The 13,549-nt window shown below is 46.6% G+C and overlaps 1 pseudogene across 1 annotated transcript in view; it reads right to left on the bottom strand.

Annotated features, from left to right (window-relative positions):
* Nucleotides 1-1,126: 1,126 nt before the first annotated feature.
* Nucleotides 1,127-13,549, bottom strand: part of LOC311226061 (TRPM8 channel-associated factor homolog) — a 98,393-nt pseudogene continuing 85,970 nt past the window's right edge. The window contains exons 9-11 of the transcript in view: nt 5,356-5,579; nt 4,198-4,311; nt 1,127-1,372 (exon numbers count right to left, since the gene is read on the bottom strand). The product of the transcript in view is annotated as a TRPM8 channel-associated factor homolog (transcript). The remainder of the gene's footprint in view (nt 1,373-4,197; nt 4,312-5,355; nt 5,580-13,549) is intronic.

Below are 13,549 nucleotides of genomic sequence, written 5' to 3' on the forward strand. Positions count from 1 at the left end.
GGAGAATCGTCTACACCCACTACTGTGTGGGATTTACCCGTGAGGAACATCACTCGAGCCCGTCTCTGGGAGAGGCTGGCCGGCTTTCACCTATGCTGCACGCATACTTGGATTACAGCTGCTGCTTTCGTCTGCCGATCAAGGGAGTAATGTACCGTCTCCCGTAGCTGGAGTTTATTGATTCCCCGTTGATCCAGACTTTGCATTCGAACATTTCCTCCCCCTGCTGGCTTACAACCGGTGGGAACCCTACTAGTATCTCCCGCTGCCCTACTAGTGTACCATAGATATAATTCCTAAGATACAGGTGGTATTTATTATCTCCTGCGTACTATTCTAATGGACTTACGCTCTTGATTTACTCACGCACATTCTTCGCCTTATAAGCGCGACTCTACGTATAGTATTGTTATATACTATCATTGCTGTTAATAAATATTATTCTAACCAAGATTTGTGTGGAACCGTGTCATTGTGGAGGTGTTCATATCATATACCTGTGTACTGTATGGCCAGTAGTAATGTACATAAGACAGTAGTGGTTTAATGATACCATACTTATTTAATACAGTCAGGGAATTGTACCCCTCAGTTACAGTAATGATTCCCTCTTTGTAGAATCTTTCAAGAGGTTATTCAATCCAAACACACAATAGTATTTTGCAATTCCTTTATTTTTATTTAGCAAGAAAAATACCAAGAAAAATACCACAAACAACCAAAAAATTCACATTAAAATTGTACTTTGATCTCATTTGAATTGTAATGTTTTAATAAATGGCACCATTACCAGGTGTATCCTTGTGAAATAAAAAATTATTTAAACTTATGAAAAATGGGTAATGAAAAACGATTTCAAAGTTACTGTATGTAATTGCATAGAAAGCCAAAAAAAGGCCAATATGATTATCTATCACGCATTTAATGCCTGTTTTATACCCTGTAATAAAATGTAATATGAATGTGAACATGCAGTTACCCTATAGGTGGCATATATATCTCACAGTTAGTGGTTACAGATTCCCCATCAACCCTGTCCCACTTGGATCCCCTGGGATGGATTTGCTAAAAGCCCAGTGTTGTCTCTACCGTATATACTGTATATCTATCTCTTGTCTCTCTTCCTTCATCCATACTGGACCATGGGGTGGTCCACCCAGGCAGGCAGGCTGGACAGGTCCTCCTCAGTAGCTGGCTCTATAGGCCAGCCCCAGGCCTTCAAGAAGTCCACCAGGTTCCTCCCTACAGCCTTGGAGAAGACCTCTGCGTACAGGTTCATCTTGCCTTTGTTGTCGTTGGGGATGTCACGTGTCATATTGCGGTAGGCAGCAAACACCTTCTTAAAGGACTCCCAGCCAAACTCCTCCTTGAGCTGTGAAGGGGGGGGGGAAGAGAGATAGACTTGTAAGAGGTATTGTTAACTATTATTGTTGTTGACAAAGTTTACACATATCGTAATAGGAGATAGGGTTTACTTAAACCATATATATCTAATCTACCCTGCGTTGTGTTCTGTATGACCCTAAAACCTATCACTAAATAAACACCACGGTTGTTGGACGGCAGAGGAGCAGAAATAAGAAGGAGGTTGCTATTTCCCAGAGTTGATTTATTTCAAAGTCAAGAAGTACAAGAAATTCTCTGAGTCTAAATGAATGTACTGTGCAATAATATTAATGTACCAAAAGCACTATGCCGCTTGCCATTAATATTAGTCTAAGAAAGTAGTTTAAAGAATAATAATCTTCAATGGAGCCTCGGTGGTGGAGCCTCGTTGATTTGTTGAGTTCTTTGTTGCCTGGCGACAACAAAGAGATTGTTTTCTCGTTTCAAAGAGCTTCTTCTTCGTCTGTTCCCGTTCGCCGTCCTCTTCCGGTGGGGGTGGTGTGTGTTCTGTCTGTCGTGTGTTTCCCACACCCCCCTTTTATCAATGAGCTGAAACCTCTCAACGTGAGGTCATCAGTGACCTCACACATTTGGTATCATCCAATCACCAGCCTTCATAGTTCAAATCTCAAAGGAGGTTGGACTTAGTCCAACTGCTTCATTTTTCATTGTTTCAAATCAAAGTAATATCATTAGTCAAAAGTAGGCTTAATACTTTTAGTATTAAGCCTCAAAGTATTCATGGTTGAATTCTGCTTAATTCCCTAAACACATACATTCTATTTTTGTCTCAAAAGCATTTGGTTCTAGATGAGAATCACTGTTTGTCTCATCAGCCTAGTTTTATAGCATTGTAATCATTCATTTTAGCTTAAGTTAATATCTACTAACAGTTATACTTAGTTATCCTTTAAAATATGTCCAACTTGATTCAACCAAGGCTTAGTTGTATACTTCAATGATTCTTCTCCTATATACAACATTGTTTCATATCATCCCATTCATCAGCCTTTGTACAGTCCAACAGTAATATGTGCAGGTTGTTTCACATTAATGTAAGTATATTAAACCAGTTATAATAAATCTAAGTTACTTAAAGATAGTTCCTCCTTGAAACCTCCTCTGACCAACTGTCTGTCTCTTTGTCACAAGACAGCTAGATAAGCTAGATAACACCTACATGATATGCTCATCCTTTGTTTCAGCTTTTGGCCAACACCCTGTAAATAGAGTTTCTGTTGACCACCTACTGTGTCTCAGTGCCTGGTCACATTCCAAGTACCCTCACACACACACTATCCTGAGACCAGTCTTTAATTACATCATGTTCCCAGTATACTTATTGTCTCAATTATTAATCATTAACTTTTATAGACTAAAAGTGTATTACAGTAATTTTGCCCATAGTAAAGCTTACTTTAATTAACTGACTATCTATTGCAAAGTACCTATTTTCTGCATCCAAGATCTGTTTCTGTAACTTGAAAGAACCTTTATCACTCTTTGCACTTAATCCCTTTTGGGGACAGTTTCACAGCATGTTTTAGGAGCTATATTTATCATAATATACGACACACATAAATACATTATATTATTGTTGTGAAAAGGTTAAATTACCACCACTATCAAAACCACCACTACTACTACTACTACTACTACTACTACTACTACTACTACTACTACTACTACTACTACTACTACTACTACTACTACTACTACTACTACTACTACTACTACTACTACTACTACTACTACTACTACTACTATTAATACAACTACTACTATTACTATGAATACAACAACAACTACTACTACAGTACTACAACTACTATGTGGTGTCAACGTCTATTTTAATATATCTGACCACTTTCTGGACACTGTGGCTTTGCCTAGTTGAGATTGAAGCCTGTTTGGCCGGGACACCGTAGTCACCAGCTTGAGTTTAAACAGAAAATCAAAAAGAAGGTCCTGGGTGTAAAGGTAGATCTGACCCATACTGTTAAAGGTAGGTCTGACCCATACTGTTAAAGGTAGGTCTGACCCATACTGTTAAAGGTAGGTCTGACCCATACTGTTAAAGGTAGATCTGACCCATACTGTTAAAGGTAGGTCTGACCCATACTGTTATAGGTAGGTCTGACCCATACTGTTAAAGGTAGATCTGACCCATACTGTTAAAGGTAGGTCTGACCCATACTGTTAGAGGTAGGTCTGACCAATACTGTTAAAGGTAGGTCTGACCTATACTGTTAAAGGTAGATCTGACCCATACTGTTAAAGGTAGGTCTGACCCATACTGTTAAAGGTAGATCTGACCCATACTGTTAAAGGTAGGTCTGACCCATACTGTTAAAGGTAGGTCTGACCCATACTGTTAAAGGTAGATCTGACCCATACTGTTAAAGGTAGGTCTGACCCATACTGTTAAAGGTCCATTCCTGGTTCTTTAGTTTAAAGGGATAGTTCTGATCAGTAGAACGCTCGCCCTATTTCCTACTCACCAATGATGTTGTCGATGGTAGAATTCTTTCCCAGCACGATCCATGCTCATACAAGTTCTGAGTAGTTAGCCAAACTAATGCAAAGTCAATGGGGTCAAGCTGATTGAAGCTAACTGAAATGTACTGCACAATGCACACAAAGTAGAGTTCAGTGAGCTCCAGTCCGCTTGTACAGACAGAAGCTTGACCCCATCGACATAATCAATAGTATACAGCTAGATTAAAAAGATCTGAACTATCCCTCTAACCATAGAACTAAGCATACTTTCTCTTCCCCTTCAGAATGTACAGTAGGACAACTTTTGATCACCTGCAGGTAGGTCTCCAGGGCCGTCCACCCTCTCCAGCTGGCAAGGTTCCTGCCTCCCTTCACATACTTCTCGGTTCGTTTCTTCCTCTGCTCCGGCTTCAACTGTTCATGTGCCTGTGTTGCACACATCACATTCACCACGTGTAACATGGATAAAGACAGAGTGAGTATGTCTCTTGATGCTATTGACCTATCTCAAACCCTGTCCTCTTGATCCTGGTGTGAATGGGGCCAAACGACAATAGCTGGCAGAGTAGACAAGAATAAGCAAGGGTCAGGGGTCAATAACAACCATACTGACATTAGCTGGTAGAGCTAGTAGAGCTAGTAGACAAGAATAAGGAAGGATCAATACCTATTGTGAATAAACATGGGTCAAGGGTCAACACATACTGTGAATAAACATGGGTCAGGGTGCAACACCTACTGTTGTCTTACCTAAAAAGGTTATAACCTAAAAGGTGGTTGCAGGGCTGACTACTTCTAGACAGAATAAACACATGAGTTTATTAATCTCAGCCACTACTGTAGTTATAACTTATATACTGTAGTATCTAGTATAGAAATGGTCAGTAAGAGTTTCTATCCATTACAAAAGGTGTCCCCCAGGGATAAATTATGGGTGCTGTCTCATTTATATGAATAACATTGTCTCATCTCTGAAAGGGTTTCAAGTTCATTGTTATGCAAATTGCACTGTTATACGTTGTATTACCGATTCTGTGAAACTAGCCACTGGGAAGCTGCAATCCATTTGTCTCAAATTGATGCTAAATGCTAGTCAAATAAAATGTACGTTGTTCTCTAGAGCCAGAGTGAATTGAATGAATGGTGTTGCTCACTCCGCATAGACTGAAAACACCACTTTAAAATACAAAAGATTTGTATCTCAGAAATGGCTATATGCATTTAAAAGGTCACGCAGGTCTATCGGAAACAGAAGTAGAACATGATCTGAAAACCCCATTGAACCCCATTTTCATGTGGTATGAAACCAGACTAGAGGCTATTAACTGTATTCCAGACTGTTTTCATGTGGTATGATACCAAACTAAATGCTATTAACTGTATTCCAGACTGTTTTCATGTGGTATGATTCTAAACTAGAGGATATTAACTGTATTCCAGACTGTTTTCAGTTGGACAGCTTTACTCCACCTTTGCACCGTGGGTCCCCAGCACCTCTTCATTCACATACACAGACCACAGGTTGCATGTGGCATCTGTGGTGTTTGGTTGGAACTCCCAGCAGCCTCTCTGTTGGTTGTGTCCGAGCTCATGGTAGAAGCCCCATTGGCCAGAGCGCTGGGTCGTCTTAAAGTCGACCAGCTCATTGGCTATGGTGGAATGCATCATAATAGGGTAGCCTGCATGCATCCAACCTGGTAGGAGTTAATGAGAGAGAGAGAGAGAGAGAGAGAGAGAGAGAGAGAGAGAGAGAGAGAGAGAGAGAGAGAGAGAGAGAGAGAGAGAGAGAGAGAGAGAGAGAGAGAGAGAGAGAGAGAGAGAGAGAGAGAGAGAGAGAGAGAGAAAATATGGTTACAAGTGGACCTCAACTTGATCTGTTCAAACCAGATCAAAGTTATCTGAATATTGGAGTGAGCTCATTTTAAAAAACAACATATATTATTTTCAGATCTGAATGCATCAGACATTTACGCAGTTTGAAAGAGATGAGACTATGACACGATTCAAAAGAAACATGACCGTAGAAAGCTTTGAGTGGGACTTCCGGTATGAGAGCAGACAGGTAGCACACATGCGGTAGAGCTCCTGGTCAAATGAGCGAAAAAACTGATAAATAAAGACCCGAAAAGTGATTAAAAATATAAGATGCACACGAGAAGTAAGGAGGAGATAACGATTGTGAAGGAAAGAGAAATGGAGGCCTCACGAGAAGAGGAGAATTTGAAGGAACAGAGCCCCCGAAGCGAGGCCGAGAAGGGACAGGCGGAGGAAGGGGGAGGTCCCGCTGAGACAGACACGGGAATGCCAGGATGGGCCGTGGTCATGCAGGCCGGAATATTGGCAACCATAAAAATGAACACAGACACGATGCAGGCGACCATACAAATGAACACGGACACGATAAGGAACGATATTGGGAAGCTACGGGAGGAATTGAGGAAGGAACAGGAGGACTTCAGAGGCGAAATAAATACAGAACTCAAAATGGTGGATGAGAAGATGGCGGAGCAGGATAGGAACGTAACCGAGCTAGGAACAAGAGTGGCGCAAGCAGAAGAATGGAATACAGAGATACACGAGGTATTAACAAAAGCGATTCAACAACAAGAAAAGATGGAGTCAAAGATGTCGGACATGGAGGGGAGGTCACGGAGAAATAACATCAGAATATGGGGATTGAAAGAAGGGGTTGAAGGGGAATCGGTGACCCTATATGTGGAAAAGCTTATCAAAGAAGAATTGAAGGAGACGGGACTGGAAAAAATGGAGATACAGAGGGCCCACAGGGCGCTGGCTCCGAGACCGCAAACGGACAGACCCCCGAGGGCGGTGATTATTAACTTTCTGAGGTTCGAGGTGAAAGAATTGATACTTAGAACCGCGTGGACCAAGAAGATAGAAATCGAGGGGAAAAGGCTGTCGTTTGACCACGATTACTCGACAGCAGTGGCAATAACACGCAGGTCTTACGCGGGACTGAAGAGAATTCTGAAAGAAAACGGAATGAAATTCCAATCACCCATGACCTCACTAAGGATCCACTGGAAGGAAGGGACGGTGACATACGCGACAGCGCGGGAGGCGGCGGGGGAGATGAGGCGACGGGGGATGCAGACGGCGGAGGACGGAGACGGAAGGAGACAGGAGGACCAGACGCTGAGCCTGCAACAGAGACTGGAGAAAGCACGCAAGTGGACCAGAGTAGGAGACCGGAACCCGGGAGAGGAGAGAGGAGAGAGAAGAAGGCCGAGGTGAGACGTGACGGACCGAAGGCAGAGACAGACGAGGAGACCAGAGACGGAGAAGGAGGCGGGAGGAGACGAACGGATGAGTACACGCACAAGGGATAGAAAAAACTATCCAAATAGTGACAAAATATAGGAACTGAAATAACATATACATAAACACACATTCCCAGGTAGAGACAAGGTATAGGAACAGACGTGACATATACATGGACACGCAGTACAAACGCTGATGGAGGAAATAAATGGAAATATAATTAGGTATAATAGACGGAACACAAAACATATTGAAACAAATACATAGGCACACGCTGCGAGTAACAAAGTTGGAAGTAATTAAGGGGATAAATAAGCATCACATAGAAAATAGAGGGGGGGGGGGGAGAAAGTAAGAGATAGGAAGAGGGGTACACAGAGGACACCACACACTTGTTTGGGAGGAAGGAGGGACATTGGAACATGGGAGCCACATTGAGAGAGACCTAGGAAATGGGGATCTTTGAACAGAAAGAAAGACACAGAGCGCTTTTGACCAGGAGCTCGACAGCACTAAAAACAGCAAGAAGGCTGGACAATTATGACGAGCGGTTGGGGGCAAGGGTTTCAGACCCCCACGCCGTCAGGAGAAGGCCTCTCACTAGGAGAGCAGTCACCCACCAGCAGGGGACAGGGGGGGACACAGGGACCCCCCAAACGCCTTGGGAGCACTTTATGTAGAGTTTATGTTTTTTATTTATGTTAATCATTATATGTATTCGGTGAAGAGAGCGGAGGCTACAACCGGAGGGGGAAATATGTGTGACATGGGGGAGACTGATAGACGAACGAAGAAGAAAGATGACAAAGGTTAAACTAAAGGTATAAAAATGATGTCGTTAAACATTAATGGAATGAATAATCCGATAAAGAGGGGCAAAGTGATGTTGAAATGTAGAAAAAGTGAGATGCAAGTGTTTTTTTTGCAGGAGTCACATTTGATAGCACAGGAACATGAGAAACTGAAAAGATTTGGATATGAAAATGCATACTATAGTTCCTTTAAACAGACCCAGAGGAGAGGAGTAGCCACATTAATCAAGAACACAGTAAAGTTTGAATTGACCAAAGAAGTAAGAGACAAGGAGGGGAGATTTGTTCTGGTGAAGGGGAAAATGGAGGGTCAAATGCAGGGCCGCCTGGGAGAAATGTGAGGCCCTGTGCAAGATTTAAATGTGAGCCCCCCCCCCCCCCCCTAAAAGGTAAAAAAAATAATAATAATCATACAGTCAACATATTCTTAAATAATAGCGCTGCCCGAGGCTGGGCATGATACAGTCAACATATAGCAAGAGAGAGAGCGAGAGAGAGCTCCCGTTCTACAGTCAATATACAGTGTTATCGCTGCACAGACCCGGCAATGCCCCTGACCCTCCACCAGAGCAAGGCCAGAGAGAGAGAGATAGAGAGAGAGCATGTCTGTTTGTGTGTGTGTGTTAGAGAGAGAGCATGTATATGTGTGTTAGAAAGAGAGAGAAATATATAGAGAGAGAGCATGTCATTTGTGTGTTAGAGAGAGATATAGAGCATGTCTGTGTGTTAGAAAGAGAGAGAGAGAGAGAGAGAGAGAGAGAGAGAGAGAGAGAGAGAGAGAGAGAGAGAGAGAGAGAGAGAGAGAGAGAGAGAGAGAGAGCATGTGTGTTTGTGTGTTAGAGAGAGAGTGCATGTCTGTGTGTGTGTGTGTATGTTAGGGCCCTTTCTCACTCACTGCTCTGTGTCGAATCAGACCCGGCTCGCATCAGAAAAGGGTGCGTCTGTCTGAGTGAGAACGCTGTCCCCCGTCCCCGCCCCCCGCTGATTCGTCCCCGGGGGCGCTGAATCTGGACCGATGAAATAGGTGGTCTCAGGTGCGCACTAGTGGGGGCGGTTAGGCCTGGCAATTTTGTTTGCCATTGCTATGTCTATACATTGTTCAAATGCATTTATTTCTATTAGACCAGTGGTGCCCAACCAGTCGGCCGTGGTCGACCAGTAGATCAATGACATGCAATATAATTGCCACAAGCGATGGGATAATGTTAGCTTCTGAACAGGCTAGCTAACTAGCGTTAGCCATTGCTGTATACTATACTTTCTTGTTCGAATGCATTTATTTCTATTAGACCAGTGGTGCCCAACCAGTCGGCCGTGGTCGACCAGTAGATCAATGACATTCAATATAATGCATATAATCGATGCAGCAATGTTACTAGTAAAGGCTAAGCTAACTAGCGTTTAGCCGTTAGCTTAGCGCTATCATTAAAACGCTCAAAAGCGGACTCTACAACACCATCCATTCGTGATAAAATGGGGTGGGTTATATTGACAAGGCTTGACAACAGAGGTTCAAATATAACTTCATATTTATTGGCAATTTGTTCATTTTATATCAGCATCCAGAGTCCGCAGTCATTCCTGTTTACATTTTCGAACGTGACATCATCGCCTACGGCAAGCGTAAACGCTCAAAAGGCAAACCGTAAACAGAACCCGAAGCGAACCAAGACTGCAGTGTGTACACAAACTAGAGGGGGGAGAGGGAGGGGGGAGAGGGAGGGGGGGGGGTTCGCACTCTGACCCGGAATGAGGGCGGTACGCGACCGGTACGGACAGAATGAGTGAGTGAGAAAGGGCCCTTAGAGAGAGAGCATGTATGAGAGAGATAAGCAAAGATGAGCCCCTAAAGGATATGTCACCTGACCCCCACGGGAAGCATCCAGGTCTAAGGCTAAGGTGTGCACATGCACGGATACTCTTCCCACCGGGGCCAGCCGACCTACCACCATGAATTTCCCCAGGACCACAAACAGATACGGGAGAATGCGCCGAGAAACAGTAAGAAAGCTTTTATTGCATAAAAATAGATAGTTTAATACAAGGTTATATGTTGATATAAATAACTGGTCGGTTAGCCTATTTAAAAGACCCACGCCTCTTAAGCCTAGGGTAGTCTAAAAAGAGGAAGTGCTCCATGCCCCGTAAACCCACCCCCAGACTGTTACTCCCACCCACGTCACCTATCCCCACCCCTGAGACACTACACACGTGAAGGCAAAAAGAGTCTACCCTGCACATGGGTCTATGACTTATCAAACGTCAACTTAGAATCACACTATACCACACGGTTCACTGCAAACATCCTGAAATAAGCATCGATATCACACTATCCCTCGGGGAGCCACGGCAAATGCTTTAGGGAGAATATAGGTAGATAAATACACACTAAGTGTTCACACGGTAAATTAAGGGGGTTTGGATAGGATAGTGGGTGTTGTTCACCACTAGGGGTTATGACCAGGCCTAGAATATTCCTCCCATATCCTAACCTAGGTCTGGGGCAGTGGAAGCGCTGAGTTACAAACAATACAAAAAGAAAGGTTAATAATAACCGGGGCCCGAAGCTGAGGGCCGGAAGGACGTCAGCCCCTCTCGGCTTCGGGCTAAAAACTGTTCGGTCTGTACTGGGGTGTTTTAGGCCCTCCAAGCACCAGGCGTGCAATAATGTCCTTCCGCCTGTAATGAAAGGCACAGTCAGTAAGAGCAAGGTTCCCCCCTGTTCACGGGTTCGTCACAATGCACAATTGATTAGATATCCTCCATATGATTTAGAAAAGAGAGAAAAAGGTAGTTCACAGAGGATGGAGAATCCACAATACTAGGTTCCAGTCTTCGACAGTATTACTGGCTTTACTGTATGCCGTTCCGATAATCTTCAGCTTCACGCCACTAATAATATTCCTAATTGAAATGCAGTCACCGTTCGTCTAAGTCTTCATTTACCACTCGGGAAAATAGTTCGTTTGTTTAGGCACGTATTCCACTGTCTTGTGTTCTTTACTCACGGCGCCCGGTGTGGCGATAATGTCCCTCCGGTCTGAAGCTCCACTCGTTTCCACTCTGGAGGAAACACCGCAGTCGCCGCTATGAACTGGTTCCACTGGAGGAAAGGTAAAACACAAAAAGAGCAGTGTATCCTCGCAGCCCTGCGTCCTCTGCTAGCGTCCTCTTGACTCCCCTTTTCGTTCTGCCATTGTTCGTCATTGATTCTCCTTTCAGTAGCGCCAGCACTTCCGGGCACCGCCCCCGTCACGCCAGCCAGCCAATCACCTCGCGCTCCCTCCAACGACGCTCCCCAGCTGCGTAAGAAGAAGAGGGCACACATGTGTAGCCTGTATAATGTTTACATACGCTGCCCCCCCCTGGTGGTCCTGCACTCGCCTGCTGTAGCTGTCGTCTGCACAAAATCACCATCCTCCCAAGATGGCTCTCTCCGCTCCCATCAGGACCTCCTGGACTCCACTCCGTCTAAACAAATAACAGGGACAGCATGGTGCAGTACAGCGACGGTACTTCACATATCATTATCAGCTGATATTCACTTGCCTTTTCCATCAGCCAGGTATGCCTTTAGGTCCTCTTCCAGACCATCCCGGGACACGTCATCCTCTTTGGCTCCCGCAGGTATAGACACCCCCCATACAGATACCCCTAGACCCCCACCCGCGACATTTCCCCCCCCCTATTTCGATGGCTGTCCCGGCCATCACAGCTGGACCAAGCTGATGGGGGGTTTGCCCAAGTTGCTGCGCCGGGATCGTCGAGGCGGTCTGGCCTCCAGGGGGACCACTGCAGGCCCGGCTTCGGCCCTTCCATTCCCTCGGCTGCTCCCTCCTTCCTCAGGATTGACAGGTACCTCCACCTCTCCAGGACCTCCTTCCTCAGGACCGACAGGTCCCCCACTTGACTCCAGGCGCCGGGATCGTCGAGGTGGTATCATCTCCAGGGGGACTACTGCAGCCTCGGCTGCCTCCAGCTGCACAGGTAACGGGGGTTCCTCCGCAGGTCTCGGTACAGCGGGGCCAAAGTGAAGCTCTGGGACCGGGAGGATGTAACCGCCCTGGCCGGTCGCTGGGAGCGGCAGGAAGGGGAAGTGGAAACCCTGGGTTTCAAGGGGGGCCCTACCTTCTGCCGGTCCCTCCAGCACTTCATCAGGGTATGAGGGCACCCCCGCTGGACAGGGCCGGAGATTGTTCCGATGCAGGGTGCGACCAGGCCCTTCCTGACCCTCCGGCCGAACCAGATACACGGGTTGGTCGGGTCGGGGCTGTCCGATAATCACATGGGGTCTGGGTACCCACCGGGGTGCCAACTTCCCCTGGGCCCGCCGACGAAAGTTCCTTATCAAGACCCGTTCTCCCGGCAGCAAGGGTACTGCTCGCGCCCCTCGGTCATAACGAGCCTGGTCCCACGGCTGCCTCTTGGTCACATTCGCCTGTACCCGCTCGTAGGCCTCCGTCAGTGTCTGGTGATGGCCCTGAACCCATCCCTCCAGGGTGGCTCTCCGTTGCGGGGGTGAGACATCGTGTATCAAGTCCACTGGCAACCTGGCATGGCGACCAAACACTACAAAATGAGGAGTCATACCGGTACTTGCGTGTATGGCATTATTGTAGGCTTGGACGAGGTATGGAAGCTGATGGTGCCAGTTTGGTTGGATGTCGGGGTCGAGGGAGCCCAGTAGAGAGAGCAGCGTTTGGTTAAAGCGCTCACAGGCCCCATTGCCCTGAGGGTGGTACGGAGTCGTGCGGCTCTTCACGCACCCATACATGTCACACAACTGCTGCATCAGCCGGGACTCAAACGCAGCCCCCTGATCCGTCAAAAAACGTTCCGGACACCCAAAGGGTTGGATCAGCGTTGTCCATAGCGCCTTGACTGTGCTGGACGCCGTCTGATCTTTGGTGGGAACGGCAAAGGCGTAGCGAGAGAACAGGTCAGTCATCACCAGGATGTAGGGATAGACATCGGCCGGCCGGCCCAAGGATAAATAGTCCAAACCCACCACCTCAAACGGGTAGCTACTCCGGATAGAGCTCAGAGGCGCCCGTTGTTCTGGTCCGGCCTTGCTGACTGCACACGTGGGGCACTCCTTGGTCCAGAGCTGCACTGTCTTGCTCATGCCTGTCCAGAAGAACCGTCGCCGCAGCAAGGAGAGTACCTTCTCGGCACTAGAATGGCCAGCGGCCTGATGATAGTCTTTCCAGAGACCCTTGGCCCGACTGAGAGGTACAACCAGCTGGTCAGTGGTCAGATGGGTATCCGGCTCCACCCCTCTCCTCACAATCAGCCCTCTGTGGAGGTTCAGGCACTCCCACTCGGCCAGCAGACCTCGTAGGCCCGGACACAAGGGATGGCGGCGGTCTGGAGGTGGTGTGCCCCCTGGGTCAGCCACTGATGGACTTGTCGCAGGTCCGGGTCCCCCTGCTGGCTCTGTTTCCAGTCCCGTGCCTCCGTGGCTGCCGCCTCCGTGTCCGCAGCTTCTTCCGCCTCCTTCTCCAGCGGGTCCCGTCCTTCCACTGCCTGGACCGCCGTGTTCCCCGTCTCTGGCAACCGAGACAATAGAT

Source organism: Notolepis coatsorum (genome assembly GCF_963971535.1).
Source record: "Notolepis coatsorum genome assembly, chromosome: 3".
NCBI lineage: Eukaryota > Metazoa > Chordata > Actinopteri > Aulopiformes > Paralepididae > Notolepis > Notolepis coatsorum.